The sequence below is a fragment of the Bubalus kerabau genome, chromosome 11, assembly GCF_029407905.1.
Source record: "Bubalus kerabau isolate K-KA32 ecotype Philippines breed swamp buffalo chromosome 11, PCC_UOA_SB_1v2, whole genome shotgun sequence".
Taxonomy (NCBI): domain Eukaryota; kingdom Metazoa; phylum Chordata; class Mammalia; order Artiodactyla; family Bovidae; genus Bubalus; species Bubalus kerabau.
In genome coordinates, this window is record NC_073634.1 from 33,488,741 (window position 1) to 33,495,361 (window position 6,621).

The following is a 6,621-nucleotide window of genomic DNA, read 5'->3' on the forward strand; positions in this document are numbered from 1 at the left end:
GTAGACACCTAGAAGTAAAATTACCAGATGATAACGATAATTCTGTGTTCAGTTTTGGGTTTTTTGTGTTTGTGGAACCACAATAAAGTTTTCTAAAGCAGCTGCACATTGCCACAGCAGTGTGCAAATGCTCCAGTTCTCCATGTCCTTTCCAGCACTTGTTCTTTTCTTCCTTTCTCCCTCTCTCCCTTTATTATAGTCATCCTAAATCATCCTAATGGGGGTGAAGTAGGGTGTGTCACACTTTTGCATGTCTTACAAGCAGAGGCATTGCAATATTTTCTTGCAGACTATATTTTCAAGAATATATGTATGGTAAATAACTGTGGAAAATAAAGTGTCTTCCTTCAGAATGGAGGACAGGTTTGTTTGCAGTCCAGTATAATAAAGATAATGGCTCCCTCTGGGGCAAAGTCAGACACATTTGCTTGCAGCCTTTATAAAATATTAGGGTTTCCTAAGCAGCATTCAGCTGGGCCGCTCTGCACATCCCCATGGGAAAACAGACCCAAACCCTGAGTGTGAAGCTCATGTTGCTTGCTGTGAGTAATAAATTCCTTTGTCTCTGACCCAGGAGTCGTGTTTTCTGCCAGCTTCCATGAAACTGTGGCAAGCAAGCTTGTTAGCATGAAAGTACTGTAAAAGCTCACAGCCTTCACAGTTGTGGTTTTTTTCCTAATAATCCATTCTTCTTTTTTCCATTTATTTATTTTTGGTTGTGCTGGGTCTTGATTGCTGTGCATGGGCTTTTTCTAGTTGCAACGAGTGGGGTCTCTCTAGTTGCAGTGCACGGGCTTCTCTGTGTGGAAGCACGGGCTACAGGTCCCGCAGGTTCAGTAGTCGCAGCTTACGGACTCGCTAGCTGTGGCACACGAGCTTAGTTGCCCTGCAGTATTTGGAATCTTCCCGGACCAGGCATGGAACCCACGTCCCCTGCATTGGCAGGTGGACTCTTAACCCCTGGATCACCATGGAAGTCCCATCCTTAACAGTTCTTGACATTCTTGGGTCTGATGAAAGGCATCTGTGAAAAATTTACCGCTAACATCATATTGAACGGTGAGAGGCTAACCCTGTCCCCTCTAATTATGCATAAGCCAAGCATGTCCCCTCTCATTACTACTATATTTTACTGGACCTCTTTGCCAGTTTGGTAAGGTGAAAAAATAAGGGGGAGGAAGAAGAAGGTGGGATAAAGGGCATAGTGTTTGGAAAGGAAGAAATGAAGCCAGCTTTGTACAGACAACATGATTGTATATGTAAAAATTCCTAAAGAATCTGCAAAAGGCTACTAGAACTAATAATTGAGCAAGCCCTCAGGATACTAGGTCCAGTGATTGATAAAAATCAATTGTATTTCAATATAGTAGCAACAAAATTTTGGAAAATGAAGTTTTTAAAAATACTATTTAACTATTTACATTAGTATGCAAGAAATGAAGGGGCAAATGTAATGAAATGTGCAAGACCTGTGCAATAAAAACTATAAAGCCAAGTTGAGAGAGCTAAGAACATCTAAATAAGTGGATAGATACACTGTGTTTTATGGATCCAAAGACTTAAATATTGTTACGATGTCAGTTCTCTCCAAATTTACCTATACATTCAATATACATTCAATTCAATACCAATCAAAATCTAGTAGGCTTTTTTGAGGCAAATGGAAAGCTGATTATAAAAATATATGGAAATGTAAATAACTTAGAATAGCCAAATGCATTTTAAAAAGTTGAATGGCTTATACTACCTGATTTCAAATTTCACTATAAAGGTATGATAATAAAGAGTATGCTTTAATACATTTCAGTGAAACAGGATAGTCCAGAAACAAAATCCACATATATAGAGGCAGTTGGTTTTTTTATAAAAACGTTTTATTTTGTATTGGGGTATACCCATTCCAGTATTCTTGTCGGGAGAATCCCATGGACGGGAGCATGGCGGGCTACAGTCCATGGGGTCACAGAGAGTCGGACACGACTGAGCGAAACAAGGAAAGCCGATTAACAATGCTGTGATAGTTCAACGTCAACGGTGGAGGGACTCAGCCATACTTACACACATATCCATTCTCCCCCAGACTCCCTTCCCATCCAGGGGGCAGTTGATTTTTGACAAAGGTGCTGAAAGGACTAAGGATAATTGTTTTTTAACAAATGGTGCTGGACAGTTGGATATACATGTAGAAAATGGTGAATCTCGACTCATCTGTCACCATACATGAAAATTCATTAAAATCAGTATTACTGACCTAAATGTTAAAGCTAACTGTAAAATTTAGAAGTGTTTTTTTAAAACAGAGAACTTTTTTGACCTCTCAGAACAAGCAAAGATTTAGAACATACAAACCACAAGAGGACAGAAGGTTTATAAACTCTGCTGCTCTGCTCTAAGTCGGCTGATCATCAAAATTGAAAATTTGCTCTCCAAAAGACACCATTAAGGAAATGGAACGACAAACAACACACTGGGAGAAGATACAACAAGCATATCTGACAAAGGATTGTATTCAGGATATATAAGAAGCTCCTACAACTCAATATTAAAGAGACATAGAGTAAAGAATGGGTAAAGATTTGAACAGACTGTTAACCAAAGATACATATGAACAGCCAATAAGACCATGGAAACATGCTCAACATCATTAGCTATAAGAGAAATGCATACTAAAACCCCAATGAGATACTGTTACACATCCAATAGAAGGTCTAAAATTAGAAGGATTGACAACACCAAGTGTATTTAAAAATACAAAGCCAGTATAAACTTCGTAGTTGCTGGCAGGAGTATAAAATGGCACAAACACTTTGAAAAACAGTTTGGCAGTTTCTCATAAAGTTCAACATATACTTATATAGCCCCATGGACTAGTTGGCTAGGGCTATTTGCTACAATAAAATGCCACTGAGTGGATGGCTTAGAAACAAAATTTTATTTTCTTACAATTCTGGAGGCAGGAAGTCCAAGAGCAAGGTGTGGTTCCTTCTGAGGCCCCTCTCCTTGGTCTGCAGATGCTGCCTTCTCACTGTACCCCACGTGGCCTTTCCTCCTTGCACTTGAATCCCTGGTTCTCCCTTTTTGTCCAAATTTCATCTCACAAGGACACCAGTCAGATTGGGTTAGGACCCATCTCCAATGGTCTTATTTTAGGTTAATTCCCTTTGTAAAGACCCTATGTCCAAATACAGTCATTCTGAGGTACTAGGGGTTAGTGCTTCAAGATAAGAATTTGGGAGAGGGGCACAGTTTAGCCTGTAACACTCAGAAATTTTGTTCTTAGGTGTTCCCCCCAAGAGAAACAAAAGATTTTTTCTTAAATATTCATGGCAGTAAGCTTGCATAGCAGTCATGTTCAAAATAGCTCCAAAAATGGGAAACAATGCAAATGTCCATCAATAGGTAAATATTTATATAGTATGAGTTCCTGCAATAGAGCACTACCCAGAAATAAAAAGAAACAAACCGCTGATACTAGTAACTGTGTAGATGAAAGTAGTCTCAAAAGAATACACACTATGTGATTCCATTTACATGGAACTTTAGAAAAAACTAATTGGCTTCCTTGGTGGCTCAGTGGTAAAGAATCCACCTGCCAACGCAGGAGATGTGACTTCAGTCTCTGGTCCAGGAAGATCCTCTGGAGAAAGAAATGGCAACCCATTCCAGTGTTCTTTCCTGCAGAACTCCACGGACAGAGAAGCCTGGTTGGCTACAGTCCATGGAGTGCCAAAGAGTCAGACACGACTTCACGACTGAGCAATAGCAATGGAATCTATAGTGACAGAAAATAGATCCATATACCTCCGACTGGCAGGCAGGCAGGGTGGGTGGAGTGAGAGCTAAGAAACATACAGTGTCAAGAGAAAAGCTCCTTGACATTCTAATTTCTTTTTTGCAAACCAAAAATAAGTTGTCCTATTTGAACAGCAGAGTAAGGGAGTTAATAAAAATTTGTTAGTAAGGAGCAAATGAGAAGTTAAGTTCAACAGCTTCCGAGCTGAAAGTTGAATAAAAACCCTTCAAATCAGACAGGTGGCTCCCCTACAGAATATGAGATAGATTGGAGAGAAAGATATTCTCTGGGGAGGGTTGGGTGGGTATGGAAAATCACTTGCTGGGAGTTCAATGGCTTTTTAATTTTTTTGAAGAGCTACCTGAATCTGATTTAGTAATCTATGAAGGGTATTACCTGAAATGTTACAACTACTTACTATTTTCTACTTGACAGACTTGGCAAGTACTAAATCAAACATTTAGATAGCTTATTTCATTTAATTCTTACATCACATCATGAGGTTAATGTTGTTGTTGCTGTGTTCAGTCACTAAGTTGCGTCCAACTCTTCTGTGACCCCATGAACTGTAGCCCTCCAGGCTCTGTCCAGTGGGATTCTCCAGGCAAGAATACTGGAGTGGGTTTCCATTTCCTCCTCCAGGGGATCTTCCTGACTTAGGGATCGAACCTGTATTTCCTGTATCTTCTGCATTGGCAGGCAGATTCTTTACGACAGAGCCACCTGGGAAGCCAAGGAGCCTGGTGGGCTACAGCCCATGGGGTCACAAAGAGTCGGACACAACTGAGCGACTTCACTTTCACTTTTCACTCTCATGAACTGGAGAAGGAAATGGCATCCCACTCCAGTGGAGAATCCCAGGGACGAGGATTCACGACTGAATCTGGAGAATCCCAGGGACGGGGGAGCCTGGTGGGCTGCCGTCTATGGGGTCACACAGAGTCGGACACAACTGAAGCGACTTAGTAGCAGCAGTAGTTCCTAAACTTGTGCTTTAACTGCCAGGTTTTACCGCCTCTAGTTTACAGAACTAATCACACACAAGAAGAATGCTTGGCCTTTTCTTCATTTATTCAACAAACCTTTGCCTAGGCCTCATGGTTTGGCAGTAAGCAAAACAGATGAAAGTCTCTCTGCCCTCATAGAGCTTACATTCTAGTTGGAGGAGACTAGCAAAATAAAAACTTGAAATAAAATACTGAAAGTTGTAAGTGCTATGAAGAAAAACAGGTAAGAAAGGGGCAAGGTGATAGTTGCTGTATGATCAGGCCCCTTAAGATGGCTATTCTGCTGCTCCCTTGTACATCCTGCTGCTTGACTAGTGCCTGCTTCACCTGCCCCAGTCACATGACTGACCTTCCTACATACTTGCCCCCGGCCCCGCTAGGGATTGTTCTAACCATCAGATCAGATTATCTCCACTAGGATAGCTTATCAAAGGGGCAAGAGGAGCATGCCCCTTGGCTAGTTTCCCTGGTAACCAATGCGTCAACATGATGTCAGTTCCCCCTTAACTGGTAACCTCACCCTTCCACCAGGAGCGAAGAATTCCACCATGTCCAGCTAGTCACCTGCCGCACACAGTGGGAAGTCGCTCCAGGACCTTGTTTCAGATAGGTAACCTCCCCATCTATTAAACCAGTGGTATCTGTTGCTGACTCAGAGCTCTTCAGTCTTGAAGCTAGGCAAGTCCAGGACTTGCAGGCCGCCTTTTAGATGGGGAGGACCTCTCACCTAGGTGGCTCTAAGCAGAGATTAGAACGCTGTGCAGGAGTGACAGACACAAGTCTCCGGAGGAAAGGAACAGTGAAGGCTAAATTAGAGGCTGCAGCTCTTTGATGTTTTTACAGCATTAGCAAGAAGAATAGCTTTTTGCCTGGAGCATCCCTTACAAAGGAAAGACTGGTAGGAGGTGAGGCCTGCAAAGTATTTATGTCCCAGGGGCCAGGTCTTAACAGAGTTCTGGGGCTACCATGGTAAGAACTTAGAATCCAAGATCTAGAAGCAGTGGAATCAAATTGCATTTTCTAAGGATGGCTACCACACCTTGAGATTTGGAGAGTGTCCATAGCAAATTTTTAATACAATACAAATTAACAAATTATTAATCAAATATCTCTGACAAACAGGACATCTCTACACTATCACCTTTTACAGTTGCCCTTCCAGCTAAAATAACTCCAAAACCAAGAAATGTACATAACCTTATTGTTCAGTTGCTCCCGACTCTTTGTGACCCCATGGACTGCAGCATGCCAGGCTTCCCTGTCTGCCACCATCTGCTGGAGTTTGCTCAAATTCATGTCCATTGAGTCAGTGATGCCATCCAACCATCTCATTCTCTGTCATCCCCTTCTCCTCCTGCCTTCAGTCTTGCCCAGCATCAGGGTCTTTTCCAGTGAGTTGGCTGTTTGCATCAGGTGGCCAAAGTATAGAAGCTTCAGCTTCAGCATCAGTCTTTCCAATGAATATTCAGGGGGTATAAAATCTATGCAGTTAAACTAAACTGCTACATATATTACAGTATCTTATTAATAAGTTTCATGGGTAAAAATATTACTTCTTCTCATTAGTATAAAGGTCAGGCTACATTACTGCAAAGTCTATTAAAATATATATTTACTAGATTTAAGTGTAATTGGTTCTAAACCATCCACATTTTTTATGGCATTAAGGGAATAGAGAAGAATAATCTTAGAATCAGCCTGTCTGAGGGGTTTTTGCAACACCTAACTCACTATTGTTTCCAAGCAAAGAAACTCTAAGAACTAAGACATTAATTAACACTCTAAGAACCCAGACATTTGGTATCTTTCTGGTCAAATGAG